This window comes from Lissotriton helveticus, chromosome 3_1, assembly GCF_964261635.1.
Source record: "Lissotriton helveticus chromosome 3_1, aLisHel1.1, whole genome shotgun sequence".
NCBI lineage: Eukaryota > Metazoa > Chordata > Amphibia > Caudata > Salamandridae > Lissotriton > Lissotriton helveticus.
In genome coordinates this window covers 833,574,848-833,593,855 of record NC_136061.1, presented here as the reverse complement: position 1 = coordinate 833,593,855, position 19,008 = coordinate 833,574,848, and positions in this window count along the sequence as shown.

Below are 19,008 nucleotides of genomic sequence, written 5' to 3'. Positions count from 1 at the left end.
AAGTCTCTGAAGGAGAAGTGGGTGGTTAGGGACATTTCAGAACAACTCTCAAAATAACCCCCTCCCTTAGATAGTTTTTCAAAGTCCAGGAGCTGACGCAGGAGCGGGTAAATTTAAACGGAGGGTTCAAGCTGTAGATTCAGACCCATCCCCCGTAGTAGAACTCACAGTAACCAATACTACTCCTGCCACTCAAATAGGAACAGAGCGCAGGATGGAACCTGAATCCAGCAATCCCATCGAGGTAACACCTCAGAATGTACCTAGCTCACCTAGCTCACCGGGACTCAGGTGTAGATTTACACTCAATACCATCCCTGCAACAAGCTGAGATACAAGACAATGACCTGGGTGTTCGTTCCCAAAAGGCTTCTCCTACTTTAAATTCAACGGACCAATTCCTAGAAAAAATGCTGGACGAAATGAGAGCAAAATTTGCAGTCTCAGAGGTAAACCAAAGTAAAATTCGGGAGGTGTGTGAAGTACTAGATACTAAATTTACTGCCCTGAGCGATCGAGTTACAGCAGTAGAGTCAGAAATTGGGACGCTGAATAAAAAAGTAGAAATAAATCAAAAGGAAATAAGGGTCCTGAGAGAAAGCGACAAGACCACAAAAGAGAAACTGGAATCTCTGGAAAAAATAACCTAAGACTCTTAAATATACCAGAAGGCCAAGAAGGGACAGACACTAAGAAGGTTATAGTTCAACTCCTGGAGGAACAATTCCCCTGGACAAAAACAGTAGGGTTGGAAGAGGACATACAAAGAGTGCATCGTGATCCCTATGGAAGAAGTAAAGACAGGAAAAAAAACAGGAAAAAACTAATAAACTTTAAAACCTACACACTCAAGGAGAGAATCCTGAGTGAGGCCCTAAAAAATGGTCCCCAGGATAAGGGAGGTTGGTCATTCAGTATCCGGTCAGACATCTCAAAAGTAACCCAGGACAGGCAATGGGAACTAGGTCAACTCATGTAAGAATTAAGAACCCTGGGAGCCACAAGGCAGATGAAATTCCCAGAAGCTCTATGAAGCATGTGGAGAAACAAGATGTATATTATAAGAGAGCTAGATAAAGCTGCCCACTTGATCAAGCAAATAAAGGATCAGGTGAGAGGTCAGATGGAATCGAAGCATTAATCATGAAAATTCAAAACAAAATATATATAAAATGTAAGGGAGAAACAGGTAAAAAAAAAAAGGCAAAGAAGGACGTTTCACACTACAAAGGTTCAAACACGGAGCTCAAAAGGGGCCATTAATGCAGCCCAAAATACACAACAGGGAGGCTTCCCCCAGGGTGGGACAGTTTTAATCACTTGAAAAAACAAAACAAAAAAATGTACACAAGGGTGGGGAGCAAAATAGGGAAAAAAACAAAAAAAGTCCTCAAACTGTGAGAAAGGAGAAATCAGGGACTGCCAAATGTCGCAAAAGCCTGGTAGGAAGACACAGCAAATAGGAGACAAAAGAAAGAATGGTGAACAGAGTTAACATACTTTCATGGAATGTCTACAGTCTCAGAACGTCAAGCAGAAGACGTCGGATTTTGGAATATCTGAAGGTGATAGACTGTGAAGTCATAATCTTACAAGAAACACATCTCCTAAAAAAAGAGTGAGAAGAAATCTTAAAAAAACTAAAATGGGTAGATGGTTTTGTGTGCACAAATCAAGATTGTGTTGTAAAAGGGATAGCAATCCTATTTAAGAAGTCTCTAAAAGCCAAAATAGAGGAAGTAGAAATAGATAAAAAAAAGGGAGGTGGGCGGTCACTAGGGTAAAAATTCACAATAATCCCTACACTATTGCGGGTTACTATGGGCCTAACATGGATGACCCAGCCCCACTTCAGAACTTATACACACAACTAATATCTGCCACTTCCCCAATAATACTAGGAGGAGATTTTAACTTAATCCAAAACGTTAAAACTGATCGTTCCCCCCGCTGAAACAACCAAACCTACCAAAAATGAGAGACTGGCTGGGTATCTATAAAAGAGATCTAGGTCTGGAAGACATTTGGAAAGAGAAAGGAGACAAAATATATGCTTATACAATTAGGAATATAAAAATAAATGTACAGTCCAGAATTGACTACTTTTTAGTAGATAAATCCCTGGTAAACAACATACAAAGAGTTGAGCACCTGCCGGCTCACTTGTCCGATCACTCCGCGGTGATCTTAAAAACTCAATTGGGAAGTAACAAAACAACCTCAAGGTGGACGGTAGATCGCACCATTCTAAATGACCCACACATCATAACAGAACTTAAGGCAGAGTCTGTCACCTATTTCGAAAACAACAGAGAGGAAACCTCTCAGCATATCATATGGGACGCATATAAGGCAGTAATTAGGGGGAAAATACTAAGTCTGGCAGTACACAAAAACAAAACAACAAAACAAGAGATAGGAAAGCTAGAAAACATAAATAATTTGGATACACAAATAGAGTCTGAAGATGATGCAGGTAGAAAAAGAGAGCTGGAAGTTGACAGGATGAAACAAAAGGAGAATCTAGCAGGAATATTAGAGGGTAAAGTGAGGGAGAGATGGGAAGCGAGCAAATTGTCGCACTATGAGTATGGAGAGGGCTGAGGTACATTTTTGGCCTGGAAAACGAAAACCGACTCAACCAGGAACAAGATAGTCAAAATCCAGCCACAAGGTGTCACAGATGACACTGTAATTATGGAAGAATTCGTAAAATTCTTCACAGAACTATACACAGAGGACACAAATCCCATTCATCAACAAATCAAGGAATATCTAGAAGCTCAAGAACTCCCAAGGCTGACAAATGAGGAAAAGGAAGAATTAAATTCCGAGATCACAAGAGAAGAAGTAATGGAAGTGTTGAAAGGCCTAAAGAGGGGGAAAGCGGCAGGTCCAGACGCACTTCCAAATGAACTTTACATTAAGCTCAGTGAGGTCTTGATCGGCCCCCTCACAGACCTGCTAAACATAATATTTCAAGAGAAAGAGAAACTTCCAGAATCATGGGATGACGCAATAATAAACAATATATTAAAGCCAGGAAAAAATCCAGCAAAATGTGAGTCCTACTGACCAATCCCGTTACTAAATTGTGACTATAAAATATACACACAAATCATGGCAAAAAGGCTAGGGAAAATAGCCGAAAACCTAATCAAGACACATCAGAAAGGCTTTATGAAGGGCAGGCAGCTGCATGACTTAACACATGAGCTCATTGGGGCCATGGACATAGCAGCGACAGAAAAAACGCCCCTGACCATAGTCACCCTCGACGCGGCTAAAGCCTTTGATAGGGTGAACTGGGCCTTCTTAAATAGCGCCTTAAGGAAGTACAATCTAGGAGAAAACTTTCAGGGAATGGTCATGCACAGAGCACCTAGGGCCAAGGTTCTAGGTAATGGGGGTCTAACAGAGAATATCAAGATAAAGAGAGGGACAAGACAGGGCTGCCCTCTCTCCCCTCTTCTCTTTAATCTATACATTGAGCCCTTGGCAATTAGTCTTAGGAAGCATCGAAGTATTACTCTTTTCAAACATCATGGGTGGGAAAAGAAGGTTTCCCTATATGCAGACGACCTAATGATTTTTACTCATAACCACAAGGGATCCATCACATCAATAGAAGAAACTCTGTCTGAATTTGGGAAAGTGTCTGGCTATCAAACAAACCAGTCTAAAACAGAATTCATGAGCTGGAACTCCACAGTCAACAACTCCTACACCAGGGAATAAATTAGATACCTGGGAATAGATCTAATCAAAGATCTGTACAAATTGACTATGACTAACCTTGATAGGATCACCACTGAAGTCAGGAAATTGCTAAAAGCATGGGGAGGTCTACCCCTTACCTTTATTGAAAAATCCAATCTACTTAAAATGTCAGTACTTCCCAAATGTACATACATCTTCGACACTTTCCCACTAGAATTTACGAGGGAAGCCCTAAAGAAGATACAAGGGGAACTCGCAAGTTTCATTTGGTCAGCAAAAAGCACAACAATAGCCTGGAACAAACTCTGGAGGAAAAAAGTACAAGGGGGAATAGCAATCCCAGACTTACTGGAGTATTGTAGGGCCTTTCAATTTAAGACAACAAGGGTACTGTTGAAAAATAACGATCAATATCCAGATTACCTCCTAACTCTGACAGAAAAGGAGGGACACTTCTTATATAAATTTGGGCACCCAAAGTACTTCAAGAAGGTAAAACTAAAGATCCCTAAAGCAGCAGCAAAACTATGGTACCAGATAAGAAGCACCCTGAAGATACCATATTATAGTAACCACGCACCAATATGGCTCTCTCCCGGAACACCAGAGTGCCTTAAAGATAGCCTGGCAACTCCTTTGAAATCAGCGGGTATTCAGGAATGGGGCAACAAATGGCCGGAAATACTGTAGTAGACTGGGAAAGTCTTACAACAATGACAAATGCATCTCTGGCAAAATTCAAGTATTACCAGCTTTCTAGCTGGGCAAAAACTTTGAAGGAAAACAAAAGAGGCAACGCTGTGATAGAGAAAGAGATGACAACGAGCACTTGTGTGAGTGGCCTGGATGGTCAGCTCCCCCAGGATGGATACATTTATTGAATGTAGTATGGAAACAAGGGGACCCCCCTCTGAATTTAATAATAGGGAGACTCCGCAAACCCAACGCTCGGAACACAAAAGGGGCAGTGAAGGAATAGAGAAGAGAGAAGCGGGTCCCTGAAAACTCCGTATACTTACTATTGCAGAATGAGGATAAAAAATAAAAAAAAATCATTTTTGTTTAGGTTGGAAGGAGCCAATGATGATAAGTGGAACAAACTGACCAGTCAGCAGTTCCCTGGTGGTCGCTCCCGTGAGGTTCCTTCCTTTCTCATGCACATTTTTTCCAGGACACTAAGTGTAGTGTGTGGGAGGTAGTAACAGACACACAAACAGTTTTTATTAGTATACAAATGAGGTACACCCTGTCAAGGAAAGTAACATGGTTGGTGGATTAAGTATATCTACACCCACTAGTTGACAGGTGATGTTATAGTGAGCACCTCTGCCAATCAGGACCCGGTTTTGTTGTAGAGCTTGCTTTCTAGTGCAAATCCAGTATTGCATTAGACAGTAGCCATAAAGGAACACAAAGTAGTTTTTACTTCAAGGAGGTCCCACCTGGCTTCCAGCTGAAAAAAATAAAAATAAAATGATAATAAACCCCAGTTTATTATCGTTTTATTTTTTCTCTGCGATGAGGCTTGAGCACGGGTCCAGGGTGATGACAACCTGGAGGGGGAGTGTTGGGCACTGTTGTTCAGTGCGCTTGACGGTCTGGCCTCCCGTCTCAGGCCGGTCAAACTGTTATGCGCACTGAAGCTCTGTCCAACTTCAGCTGCATTGCCAGTTTGGAGAGAGCAAGCACAGGCTCCCAATCTAACTGATTTGTGACATTTGTAATAAAGCATGAAACATTGAGAGAACATATTTGAACCAGTTGTTGTTGAATGGTTGCACTGATTGATGCTGTGATGGCGCGGAGTGATGTTGTTGATGCGACGAGTGATGCTGTGGCGTTCAGTGATGCTGTGGTAGCGCATAGTGATGTTGTGGTGCCCCTGAGTGATGCTGTGGTGTCCCTGAGTGATGCTGTGGAGGCTGTGAGTGATGCTGTGGAGGCCGTGAGTGATGCTGTGGAGGCCGTGAGTGATGCTGTGGAGGCCGTGAGTGATGCTCTGGAGCCCATAAGTGATGCTCTGGAGGCCCTGAGTGATGCTGTGGAGGCCCTGAGTGATGCTCTGGAGGCCCTGAGTGATGCTGTGGTGGCGCATAACGATGCTGTGGTAGAGCATAGTGATACTGTGGTGTTCCAGAGTGATGCTGTAGTGTTCCAGAGTGATGCTGTGGTGGTGCTGAGTGGTGCTGTGGTGGTGCTGAGTGATGCTGTGGTGGTGCTGAGTGATGCTGTGGTGGTGCTGAGTGATGCTGTGGTGGTGCTAAGTGGTGCTTTGGTGGTGCGGAGTGATAATGTAGTGGTGCTTTGTGATGCTGTTGTGGTGCTGAGTGATGCTGTTGTGGTGCTGAGTGATGCTGTGGTGGCGTTGAGTGATGCTGGGGTGGCACTGAGTGATGCTGGGGTGGTGCTGAGTGGTGCTGTGGTGGTGCTGAGTGGTGCAGTGGTAGTGCTGAGTGGTGCTGTGGTGGTGCTGAGTGATGCTGTTGTGGTGCTGAGTGGTGTTGTGGTGGTGCTGAGTGGTGCTGTGGTGGTGCTGAGTGATGTTGTGGTGGTGCTGAGTTATGCTGTGGTGGCTATGAGTGGTGCTGTGGTGGTGCTGAGTGATAATGTGTTGGTGCTGAGTGATAATGTGTTGGTGCTGAGTGATAATGTGGTGGTGCTGAGTTGTGCTGTGGTGTTGCTGAGTGATGCTGGGGTGTCGCTGAGTGATGCTGGGGTGGCGCTGAGTGATGCTGTTGTGGTGCTGAGTGTTGATGTGGTGGTGCTGAGTGATGCTGCCGTGTTGCTGAGTGGTGGTGTGGTGGTGTTGAGTGGTGCTGTGGTGGTGCTGTGTGATAATGTGATGGTGCTGAGTGATGCTGTGGTGGTGCTGAGTGATGCAGGGTTTGCGCTGACTAATGCAGTGGTGGAGCTGAGTGGTGCTATGGTGATGTTGAGTGATGCAGTGGTGGTGCTGAGTGATGCTTTGGTGGTGCTGATTGGTGCTGTGGTGGTGCTGAGTGATGCTGTGGTGGTGCTGAGTGGTGCTGTGGTGGTGCAGAGTGATGCTGTGGTGGTGCTGAGTGGTGCTATGGTGGTGCTGAGTGGTGCTTCGGCACTCTGTCAGGCGTATGAAGCTCTGTGTAAATCAGTGTTGAAGACATCGCGAGTCCTAGTGAGAAACAACTAGCGCCTAGACATATAAACTAAGCAAAAGTGGCTACTTAAACAAGATAGCCATGTTTGCAAGCGGGACGAGCGACGGGCGGCCACTGACACAGCCAGCTGGGCCAGGCGGCGGTCTTGGGGGATGGTAGAGTGCGTAAAACAGAACAGATGTCAAAGTCTGACAAATAAACACGTCATTATTGTTGTTATTAGCACATAAGAACCATACAGAACTGTTGTTTTGTGTGTCTTGGGGGCGCATGGGTTGTTGTATGCATCTGTAAGAGTGGGGAAGGGAGGGTACTAGCCAGTGGTTTCATCAAATGTGTCACTTGCATAGTGTTTCGATGCCGTGGCTGAGACCTCGCAGAGCTATCGCTATGTCCCATGGCACTACAAGCTATGCGATGAGGTCATCAGTGTAGCGCACAGCTGTCATGTCTATGGATTCGTAGCGCTCCTTACTCCTATGTTTGGCTGGCAATGTGGATAGAATTGGCTAATAAAGGTTGCGGGTCATAAAAAACTGAGTTTTGTACATTCACACACCACTGAAACAATGATTGAAGTCTCTTTATTTAAATTTAGCCAGTTTCTACCGTTCCTCTTTCTTAGAGGAGACATTGTCATAAGTGCTTCGGCACTCTGTCAGGCGTGTGAAGCTCTGTGTAAATCAGTGTTGAAGACATCGCGAGTCCTAGTGAGAAACAACTAGCAGCTAGACATATAAACTAAGCAAAAGCGGCTACTTAAACAGCCATGTTTGCGTGCGGGACGAGCGACGGGCGGCCACTGACACAGTCAGCTGGGCCAGGCGGCGGTGTTGGGGGATGGTAGAGTGTGTAAAACAGAACAGATGTCAAAGTCTGACAAATAAACACGTCATTATTGTTGTTATTAGCACATAAGAACCATACAGAACTGTTGTTTTGTGTGTCTTGGGGGCGCATGGGTTGTTGTATGCATCTGTAAGAGTGGGGAAGGGAGGGTACTAGCCAGTGGTTTCGTAAAATGTGTCACTTGCATAGTGTTTCAATGCCGCGGCTGAGACCTCGTAGAACTATCGCCATGTTCCGAGGCACCACAAGCTATGCGATGAGGTCATCAGTGTAGCGCACAGCTGTCATGTCTATGGATTCGTTGCGCTCCTTACTGCTATGTTTGGCCGGCAATGTCGCTAGATTTAGCTAATAAAGGCTGCAGGTCAATAACGAGCAGTGGCGGCCCCTTTGAAGTGAAGCTCACGGACTCGTGGCCGTGGCCGTGAAAGTGGGATATAATTAGGGGGGAGGAGAAGTGAGGCCGAGCGCGCACTGCGCACGCTGGGGAAGTGACAGATGCCTCTGGGAGGGAGGCTGATGGCTTTGATGTGGGCGCGCTTTCCGCTCGAGTGCACCACACGAACTGTCCAAAATCCGCGGTGGTTTAAGACCTTGATTTGCCCACTATACTCTTGTCTATTTATCCCTTGCGGGATATAATAGTCTCGACCTAATGATACCTCCTTGAGGCAAGTGTACGCTTGAAGAAAAGATTTACTTTCCTCAAACCTTTCCGACTATGAATATGTGATATACCACACGGCACACACACAAACTGGTAATTTGTTAAACTTTGTCAAAGCATTGAATTTTGTGCTTCCACTATTAAATCTGAGCTTGACATCACTCAAAGTCCCTTGTACTATAGTGCAAGAGTGCATGCATCTGAGCAAGGCAGTCGAAACTATGCCAGCAATAGAGGAGCGAGCAAGACTCATTCTCTCCGTATAATATGTTTTTGATGCAAAGAACTATATTCTGCATTGGGACGGGTAGCACTATAAAATAAAAATATGTAAAAGAGAGTCTCAGTTGAGATGAGAAGCGCCATTGGAGGGTGATAGTGAGGGAATCTGTGAAGAAAGAGATCATTCTTGGTGGGAGGGGGAACCAACAAAGATTGTTTTACCGAGCACCAGCAACGCCAAATACAGCCCTGCGTCACCATATGAATTGCTCTATATTCTGTACGTGATGAAAAACCATTGCAAAGTGCAGCTCAGTTATTGGCTCTGTGTATTGTGTATTTTTGTTGAACCTACAAACCCTATATATTGCTACAATCAGAAGGAACTGTTGAACATACCAGTATATTGATTATGTAAATGGACCATTATGACAAGGAGTTACTGATAAAGAATGTTGTCACTGAATGCCTGTTTGTTCCTACTCATTTTCTTTATTTTTTATTTCAGCGTTGATTTGTTTGGAAAAACCTTGAGGGATCTACAGAAATGACCCATAGTTGAATACAGAATTGTGTCTACCTTTCAAAAATGTATAGCTTTCCAGGATTCAAAAGGGGATGATGGACGGAGCGCTTGACCAAATCAAACACTCAACCCCAGTCAACTGATCTGGGTTTAATCCATCACCATTCTTTAGTTCACTCAGCCACCCCAGTTCAGACATGGGTATATGCAAATCAGTCTGACCCTGTGCCTTATGGGAACAGTCCAGCCCGAACTGCCAAGCCATGTCTTCCCTGGACCGGAAACAAGCATCCTGGGACCGGTTTCGGATTCATAATCCTCATCAGCCAGGCTATCTTGAATCCAGTGGCCAAGTGAACAAGGGACTCACGTCTGAGTATACCCTGCCACACTTAGGGCGAACAAAGCGATACAAAAGGGGATGATGGACGGAGCGCTTGAACAAATCAAACACTCACCCCCAGTCAACTGATCTGGGTTTAATCCATCACCATTCTTTAGTTCACTCAGCCACCCCAGTTCAGACATGGCTATATGCAAATCAGTCTGACCCTGTGCCTTATGGGAACAGTCCAGCCCGAACTGCCAAGCCATGTCTTCCCTGGACCGGAAACAAGCATCCTGGGACCGGTTTCAGATTCATAATCCTCATCAGCCAGGCTATCTTGAATCCAGTGGCCAAGTGAACAAGGGACTCACGTCTGAATATACCCTGCCACACTTAGGGCGAACAAAGCGATACAAAAGGGGATGATGGACGGAGCGCTTGAACAAATCAAACACTCACCCCCAGTCAACTGATCTGGGTTTAATCCATCACCATTCTTTAGTTCACTCAGCCACCCCAGTTCAGACATGGCTATATGCAAATCAGTCTGACCCTGTGCCTTATGGGAACAGTCCAGCCCGAACTGCCAAGCCATGTCTTCCCTGGACCGGAAACAAGCATCCTGGGACCGGTTTCGGATTCATAATCCTCATCAGCCAGGCTATCTTGAATCCAGTGGCCAAGTGAACAAGGGACTCACGTCTGAGTATACCCTGCCACACTTAGGGCGAACAAAGCGATACAAAAGGGGATGATGGACGGAGCGCTTGAACAAATCAAACACTCACCCCCAGTCAACTGATCTGGGTTTAATCCATCACCATTCTTTAGTTCACTCAGCCACCCCAGTTCAGACATGGCTATATGCAAATCAGTCTGACCCTGTGCCTTATGGGAACAGTCCAGCCCGAACTGCCAAGCCATGTCTTCCCTGGACCGGAAACAAGCATCCTGGGACCGGTTTCGGATTCATAATCCTCATCAGCCAGGCTATCTTGAATCCAGTGGCCAAGTGAACAAGGGACTCACGTCTGAGTATACCCTGCCACACTTAGGGCGAACAAAGCGATACAAAAGGGGATGATGGACGGAGCGCTTGAACAAATCAAACACTCACCCCCAGTCAACTGATCTGGGTTTAATCCATCACCATTCTTTAGTTCACTCAGCCACCCCAGCTCAGACATGGCTATATGCAAATAAGTCTGACCCTGTGCCTTATGGGAACAGTCCAGCCCGAACTGCCAAGCCATGTCTTCCCTGGACCGGAAACAAGCATCCTGGGACCGGTTTCGGATTCATAATCCTCATCAGCCAGGCTATCTTGAATCCAGTGGCCAAGTGAACAAGGGACTCACGTCTGAGTATACCCTGCCACACTTAGGGCGAACAAAGCGATACAAAAGGGGATGATGGACGGAGCGCTTGAACAAATCAAACACTCACCCCCAGTCAACTGATCTGGGTTTAATCCATCACCATTCTTTAGTTCACTCAGCCACCCCAGTTCAGACATGGCTATATGCAAATCAGTCTGACCCTGTGCCTTATGGGAACAGTCCAGCCCGAACTGGCAAGCCATGTCTTCCCTGGACCGGAAACAAGCATCCTGGGACCGGTTTCGGATTCATAATCCTCATCAGCCAGGCTATCTTGAATCCAGTGGCCAAGTGAACAAGGGACTCACGTCTGAGTATACCCTGCCACACTTAGGGCGAACAAAGCGATACAAAAGGGGATGATGGATGGAGCGCTTGAACAAATCAAACACTCACCCCAAGTCAACTGATCTGGGTTTAATCCATCACCATTCTTTAGTTCACTCAGCCACCCCAGTTCAGACATGGCTATATGCAAATCAGTCTGACCCTGTGCCTTATGGGAACAGTCCAGCCCGAACTGCCAAGCCATGTCTTCCCTGGACCGGAAACAAGCATCCTGGGACCGGTTTCGGATTCATAATCCTCATCAGCCAGGCTATCTTGAATCCAGTGGCCAAGTGAACAAGGGACTCACGTCTGAGTATACCCTGCCACACTTAGGGCGAACAAAGCGATACAAAAGGGGATGATGGACGGAGCGCTTGAACAAATCAAACACTCACCCCCAGGCAACTGATCTGGGTTTAATCAATCACCATTCTTTAGTTCACTCAGCCACCCCAGTTCAGACATGGCTATATGCAAATCAGTCTGACCCTGTGCCTTATGGGAACAGTCCAGCCCGAACTGCCAAGCCATGTCTTCCCTGGACCGGAAACAAGCATCCTGGGACCGGTTTCGGATTCACAATCCTCATCAGCCAGGCTATCTTGAATCCAGTGGCCAAGTGAACAAGGGACTCACGTCTGAGTATACCCTGCCACACTTAGGGCGAACAAAGCAATACAAAAGGGGATGATGGACGGAGCGCTTGAACAAATCAAACACTCACCCCCAGTCAACTGATCTGGGTTTAATCCATCACCATTCTTTAGTTCACTCAGCCACCCCAGTTCAGACATGGCTATATGCAAATCAGTCTGACCCTGTGCCTTATGGGAACAGTCCAGCCCGAACTGGCAAGCCATGTCTTCCCTGGACCGGAAACAAGCATCCTGGGACCGGTTTCGGATTCATAATCCTCATCAGCCAGGCTATCTTGAATCCAGTGGCCAAGTGAACAAGGGACTCACGTCTGAGTATACCCTGCCACACTTAGGGCGAACAAAGCGATACAAAAGGGGATGATGGACGGAGCGCTTGAACAAATCAAACACTCACCCCCAGTCAACTGATCTGGGTTTAATGCATCACCATTCTTTAGTTCACTCAGCCACCCCAGTTCAGACATGGCTATATGCAAATCAGTCTGACCCTGTGCCTTATGGGAACAGTCCAGCCCGAACTGGCAAGCCATGTCTTCCCTGGACCGGAAACAAGCATCCTGGGACCGGTTTCGGATTCATAATCCTCATCAGCCAGGCTATCTTGAATCCAGTGGCCAAGTGAACAAGGGACTCACGTCTGAGTATACCCTGCCACACTTAGGGCGAACAAAGCGATACAAAAGGGGATGATGGACGGAGCGCTTGAACAAATCAAACACTCACCCCCAGTCAACTGATCTGGGTTTAATCCATCACCATTCTTTAGTTCACTCAGCCACCCCAGTTCAGACATGGCTATATGCAAATCAGTCTGACCCTGTGCCTTATGGGAACAGTCCAGCCCGAACTGCCAAGCCATGTCTTCCCTGGACCGGAAACAAGCATCCTGGGACCGGTTTCGGATTCATAATCCTCATCAGCCAGGCTATCTTGAATCCAGTGGCCAAGTGAACAAGGGACTCACGTCTGAGTATACCCTGCTACACTTAGGGCGAACAAAGCGATACAAAAGGCGATGATGGACGGAGCGCTTGAACAAATCAAACACTCACCCCCAGTCAACTGATCTGGGTTTAATCCATCACCATTCTTTAGTACACTCAGCCACCCCAGTTCAGACATGGCTATATGCAAATCAGTCTGACCCTGTGCTTAATGGGAACAGTCCAGCCCGTACTGCCAAGCCATGTCTTCCCTGGACCGGAAACAAGCATTCTGGGACCGGTTTCGGATTCATAATCCTCATCAGCCAGGCTATCTTGAATCCAGTGGCCAAGTGAACAAGGGACTCACGTCTGAGTATACCCTGCCACACTTAGGGCGAACAAAGCGATACAAAAGGGGATGATGGACGGAGCGCTTGAACAAATCAAACACTCACCCCCAGTCAACTGATCTGGGTTTAATCCATCACCATTCTTTAGTTCACTCAGCCACCCCAGTTCAGACATGGCTATATGCAAATCAGTCTGACCCTGTGCCTTATGGGAACAGTCCAGCCCGAACTGCCAAGCCATGTCTTCCCTGGACCGGAAACAAGCATCCTGGGACCGGTTTCGGATTTATAATCCTCATCAGCCAGGCTATCTTGAATCCAGTGGCCAAGTGAACAAGGGACTCACATCTGAGTATACCCTGCCACACTTAGGGCGAACAAAGCGATACAAAAGGGGATGATGGACGGAGCGCTTGAACAAATCAAACACTCACCCCCAGTCAACTGATCTGGGTTTAATCCATCACCATTCTTTAGTTCACTCAGCCACCCCAGTTCAGACATGGCTATATGCAAATCAGTCTGACCCTGTGCCTTATGGGAACAGTCCAGCCCGAACTGCCAAGCCATGTCTTCCCTGGACCGGAAACAAGCATCCTCGAACCGGTTAAGGATTCATAATCCTCATCAGCCAGGCTATCTTGAATCCAGTGGCCAAGTGAACAAGGGACTCACGTCTGAGTATACCCTGCCACACTTAGGGCGAACAAAGCGATACAAAAGGGGATGATGGACGGAGCGCTTGAACAAATCAAACACTCACCCCCAGTCAACTGATCTGGGTTTAATCCATCACCATTCTTTAGTTCACTCAGCCACCCCAGTTCAGACATGGCTATATGCAAATCAGTCTGACCCTGTGCCTTATGGGAACAGTCCAGCCCGAACTGCCAAGCCATGTCTTCCCTGGACCGGATTACCAATGGGTTTCGGACGTTTCCATCACAAGCTACAAGTAGGTTGAAACCACAAAAATTAGAAAAAATTGACTAAAGCGCCAATACTATAGTAAATGTGGGTTTTTGATACAACTGTACTGGTTCCTTAAAGCTTCTAATATGGTGATCCAAGCACAGTAAATCTTTCATTTATGAAATAGTTAGCAAATATAACGTTCCTTGTTGCACAGCACTCTTTTCCCATTTTTCGCAAAAAAATACAAGGTGTATTTTGGCTATTTTCTAGCTCCCATCCAGGGAACCAACAAATCCTAGATACCTTTAGAATTCTCAGGACGTTGTACAAGAAGGACACAAACGTACATGAATAACTTATGGGTAAAAAAGTTATGAAGGAGTAAGTGTGAAGTACGACAAATAGCAAAAAAAAGGAAAAAAGGGCTTAGCATTCAAAGGGGAAAAGGCCCAGGATCCAAGGCGTTCAAGCCAACAATTAGATGAGACAAATGCCCTTGAAATTACCCATATTTATATCATCAGCATCGTCAGAACAGCACAACTGACATCCGTTTAAGGACGGTGAATAGACGGTGAATCGAATGAACCACATACCACATTATGCCACTGCCAACAAATGGCATGAGACAAGCTTTTTCTCAACCTTCATATGAGACATTTCAAATGTAAAATGTAGAATACTAAATTATGCATTTGAAAATGTGGGGGAAAACATGATATTCTCCAGACCATCCCCTGCTGACAGATATACTTAAATTCATAATTATTGCACTGTCCCAGCCACCTTATCACTGAACCACGAGAGATACTGCCCAACGACTTCCATTGAATATAAAATAAATAAATACTGAACCCAGCGTAAACTAAAGGTCCGTCAATACAAAGGATTAATATGCATTTCAGCTGCTGTGCGCCAGGCACACACCTTAGCACCATAGTGCTAGGGAGCATGCCTGAGACTCCCATAGGTTTTGTACAGAAAGGGAATCCTTCCTTTACAAAATACTAGGTTGATGCAATTTTAATACCTTTTCCTACTTTGTATTGTGCTGTACAGTGCAGCACACATGCAAAGTTGGATAAGCAATGAGAAATTAAAACATTTCTCATTTTAATGCCTACTTTTCTGCAGCATTAGTTTTTTGTTCTCAACCCTATCTACTAATGTTAGTATATAGGGTTTAACATCAAAATGCATGGATGGTTGCATGGGAACGCCCATGAACCACCCATGTTACACCCCCTTGATGCAAAGTAATGCAAAGCAGCGTTTCACACGGCATTGTGTAACGTTTCCATACCAGCCAATACAAATACCAATTAGCGTTGGTTTGTTAATCTCCAAAAAGGTTTATTGTCAGTTTAACGTTAAAAACGTAATGCTAACCTGGCACTAAACTTTTAGGAATCTTGGTCTAGCTCTACCCTCTTCCAGTGCCACATCTTGGTCTTTAACACAAGTAAAATGATGTACAAACAGCCTGGAACGAGCCTAGTTACTTAAATTCCCACAAACAGTGGCCATTTCATGAAGGCACTATTTAATATCCTCTTTCCAGATGGCGATATTAGTATGATTACTCCCATTGACCACGTGGGTAGGACTTAAATTCCAGGGCCTGGGACCAATTGTGTGTGGGAAGAATGTCTTGTGGGTATTTATGTGGCACTTTCATAGCTCCTTCAGGCCTTTGCGCTATTTATCCTAGCTGAGGGCACATGGAGCGGAAGGGATAATCTTGAAAGCTGCTAGCAGATTCCAGCAAACATGTTTTGCCTTCTGGTTCACAGGACAATGATAGCGTAAATGCATCATCAAATGCACAGGCAGCTCTTCTTGTCAGTGCCTAGGAAGATGAAGAATTGCTTCAAAACATAACGTGAATTTGTAAAGCATACACTCACCCAGAAGGGTATCTTGGCACTGAATAACAGATGTTTTTGTTACCCAATGGTACTCATTTGATCTACCTCTGAACGATGAAAGGATAAATGGACCGGCCAGGATTTGAACCTGTGAAGATGAGGTCAAACGCAAGCCCTACAGTGGACATATTAGTCCACTAAGCCACCAGAGGCAGCTAAAATGTACATGAAATAGTTCCACATGAAACAATTCCAAACTCGGGCTGTTAGCAAAATACATAGTTAGCCCTGCTACGCTGCCTGTCACTGGCACGCTTTTTAAATTCTTGCGGGGATTCTGTACATACACAGAACTATGAGTAGGAAAACAGGACCTCAGTGTGTAGGGGCTAAGCCTTCCTACCGTCTTAGTACCCAAAATCCCAGAACCGACTAGCTATTGTGTCTCATTTGTTCTCCTACATAATCATGAAGCTACAAATGATTAGACAACCCAGCAAACAAAACTCCCGACTCGCTCTGGAATCGCGGTAGCAAGACGTACCCTTTTGCAATAAGAATAAACAGAGTCACTGTTATAGTTCAAAATTTTTATTTTAACTATAGTGCTCTATAATGCAGTAAACGAGCCACTACCAGCAGCAAAACGCATACATCTAAAATAGTTAGCATTGTAGCAAGTCCATAGACTATGAAAGGGGATGTCATTTTATACAAACAGTAGATAAAGGACTATAAGGTCTAAGCACCCTCCCCTTGTTAAGAAGAAGTTTTATTATATAAAGAAGATCTCTGGGCTTTGTCATCAGACCCCATACCTTACTGGCTAGATTGTAGTTTTTACATCATAAGAACAGCATAGATCTTCTTCCTAGAAATGTCCCTCTCCAAGTGTGTGTTAAACCAACATGCAACCCCATAATATCAAAGCACGGGTTTCCAGCAGCTGCAGCTGTGTAGCATGTTTCATCTAAATGCTAGGAACTGACCAGAATAGAATAACAAGGGTTATTGTTTATCGACCTTGCACTCCATCTTCAGACTAAACTCCAGGAATAGGCAGAGAACACATTAAGCAGACATTTCTTATGTGGAAGACACAAACAGAGTTTTGCATAATAAAGGCATGTAGTAGAGTGTGCAAAAGCAGCATCAATGGCAGCAGAGCTCATGCTAACTTAGCAATGTCGACAATATCCACAACGGCCATACGACAAAATATTTATGTCCATTTGGCACAGGCAATTACTTTAAATTAATGGGATCTGAGTGCAGATGCAGCAGCAAATAAAGAGAGGGACAAGGGGGGCTATGCTTTACGGGGTCCAGCACACACGCCCCGATAGAGGGGCCGATTATGATCGCAGACGGACTTGAGTCCGTCCGCGACCCCTGAGGATGAGGGAACGTCCGCAAGGGCTGCGGCGTTCCCTCCGAGCATATTAGGATGTGACCGCCAGGGTGGCGGTCACATCCTCTATCTTTAACATTGCGGCGGGTGCAGCTTCAAGCTGCACCCGCCGCAAGGCTAAAAATGCATGCATCGCATTTGCATGCACAAAGCGGCAGGCACCACGCAGTGCCCGCTGCTTTGTGCACGCAAATGAAGGGGGGTACCATAGGTACCCCCCATGTGCACCCCCCACTCCCCTTCACTCAGGGGGCCCGCAACGGGCCCCCGAAGTGAAACTCCGTATGCTTTTCCACGGCGGAAAAGCCGCCGCGGAAAAGCATGTCAGTCACACCATCCTAATATGGCTGGCGGTGTCTGATAGACACCGCCAGCCATGTTAGAGCTTTTCCGCCGCGGTCGGAAGGCGACCGCGGCGGAAAAGCTGCAGACGGAATGCCAGACCCACTAGCCATCCTAATATGGCAGTGGGTCTTTCGAGGCTCCGCAGCGGTTTTCTCGCATCCTCCGGGCCGGTGGTGGCTTCCGCCGGCCTGGAAGATGCGGAAAAACCGCAATCATAATCGGCCCCATAGTGTCAACAATGAAGGGTACGCTGTTCCTCAAAGTGATAAAGTGGATGAACCAAGCAAGGGGTGAAGGCCCCAACAAAGGAGGAAAGGGAGAGGAATCCTCCCTTTCGGAACTAAAACCCTCACACACCCAGCAAGCTAGGTATCATGCTTCATCATCTGGGTTTGCTCCTCGTCTGGCCGGCGGTGCAATGCCTGACGGGCACCCATAAAGGGGCTCTTTACCGGAGATCTTTTGTTCCTGCCGTTGGTGCGGTGGGTGTGAGTGCCCTAGGGAAGGTGTAGACATAGGGAGTAAGTGAATTAAAAAAGGTTAGATTATCCACTAGGTAAATTTAATAGTGTGGTACTCTACCTATTAAAAGAAGTGAGGAGAGAGTACTCACTAGTGCAATGATCCAGGAGAGTACGCTCTACTTAATGGTCAACATGTTTCATGCTGTTTGTTCACAAGGATACAGTGCAATTCATCAGGACCTATAAAGAGTAACTATCTACACGCTGTGGATGGTGAGGATTCTACCTACCATAGGATACTAGGGGGCATGTAGGGTCCTATCACTTCTTAGTGGGACCTAGACCGGGATGACAAGAACAATGGGGTGATATACAAACAATTGTAAGTATCGTGATCAACCTGGTTCACATAATCAAGGTTCAACTGGCTAGAGCAAGTCTATGTTTGCGGTAGTGTTAGACAAGCTTAGCCAAAATGAAGTGTGTCAAAAAATTCATTAAAAAACGAAATGGACTAGGTCAGGTAACAGTATCAAAACAATCAAAAGTGTAAAGCCAATCAAAAGTGTAGAAAGGTTGGGAAAAAGGTTTGCAAGTCTCACCCTACTAAGGTAAAGTGATGGCAGCAACTGTCTTCTCCCATGCTGGGCACCTCGGATGTAGGTACCCTAAGAGGGGGAAGCAAGTAAAGGCTCAAGGCTATACCAACTCAAGAGCGGTAGCCTCCTCAATACAAAACAACCCTTCCATGTTATGTAAGCCGGTGGTGGGCAGTTATGCCCATTTCTCTACTGTGCCCAGTGTTTTAGCCATTGTCCCAGAAGGCAACAATGACACCGCCAAAATTAGGCACCGGTAGGGTCAACAAGGCTCATTAAAAAGTTTGTATGGTGTATTCCAGGGCCCACGAGG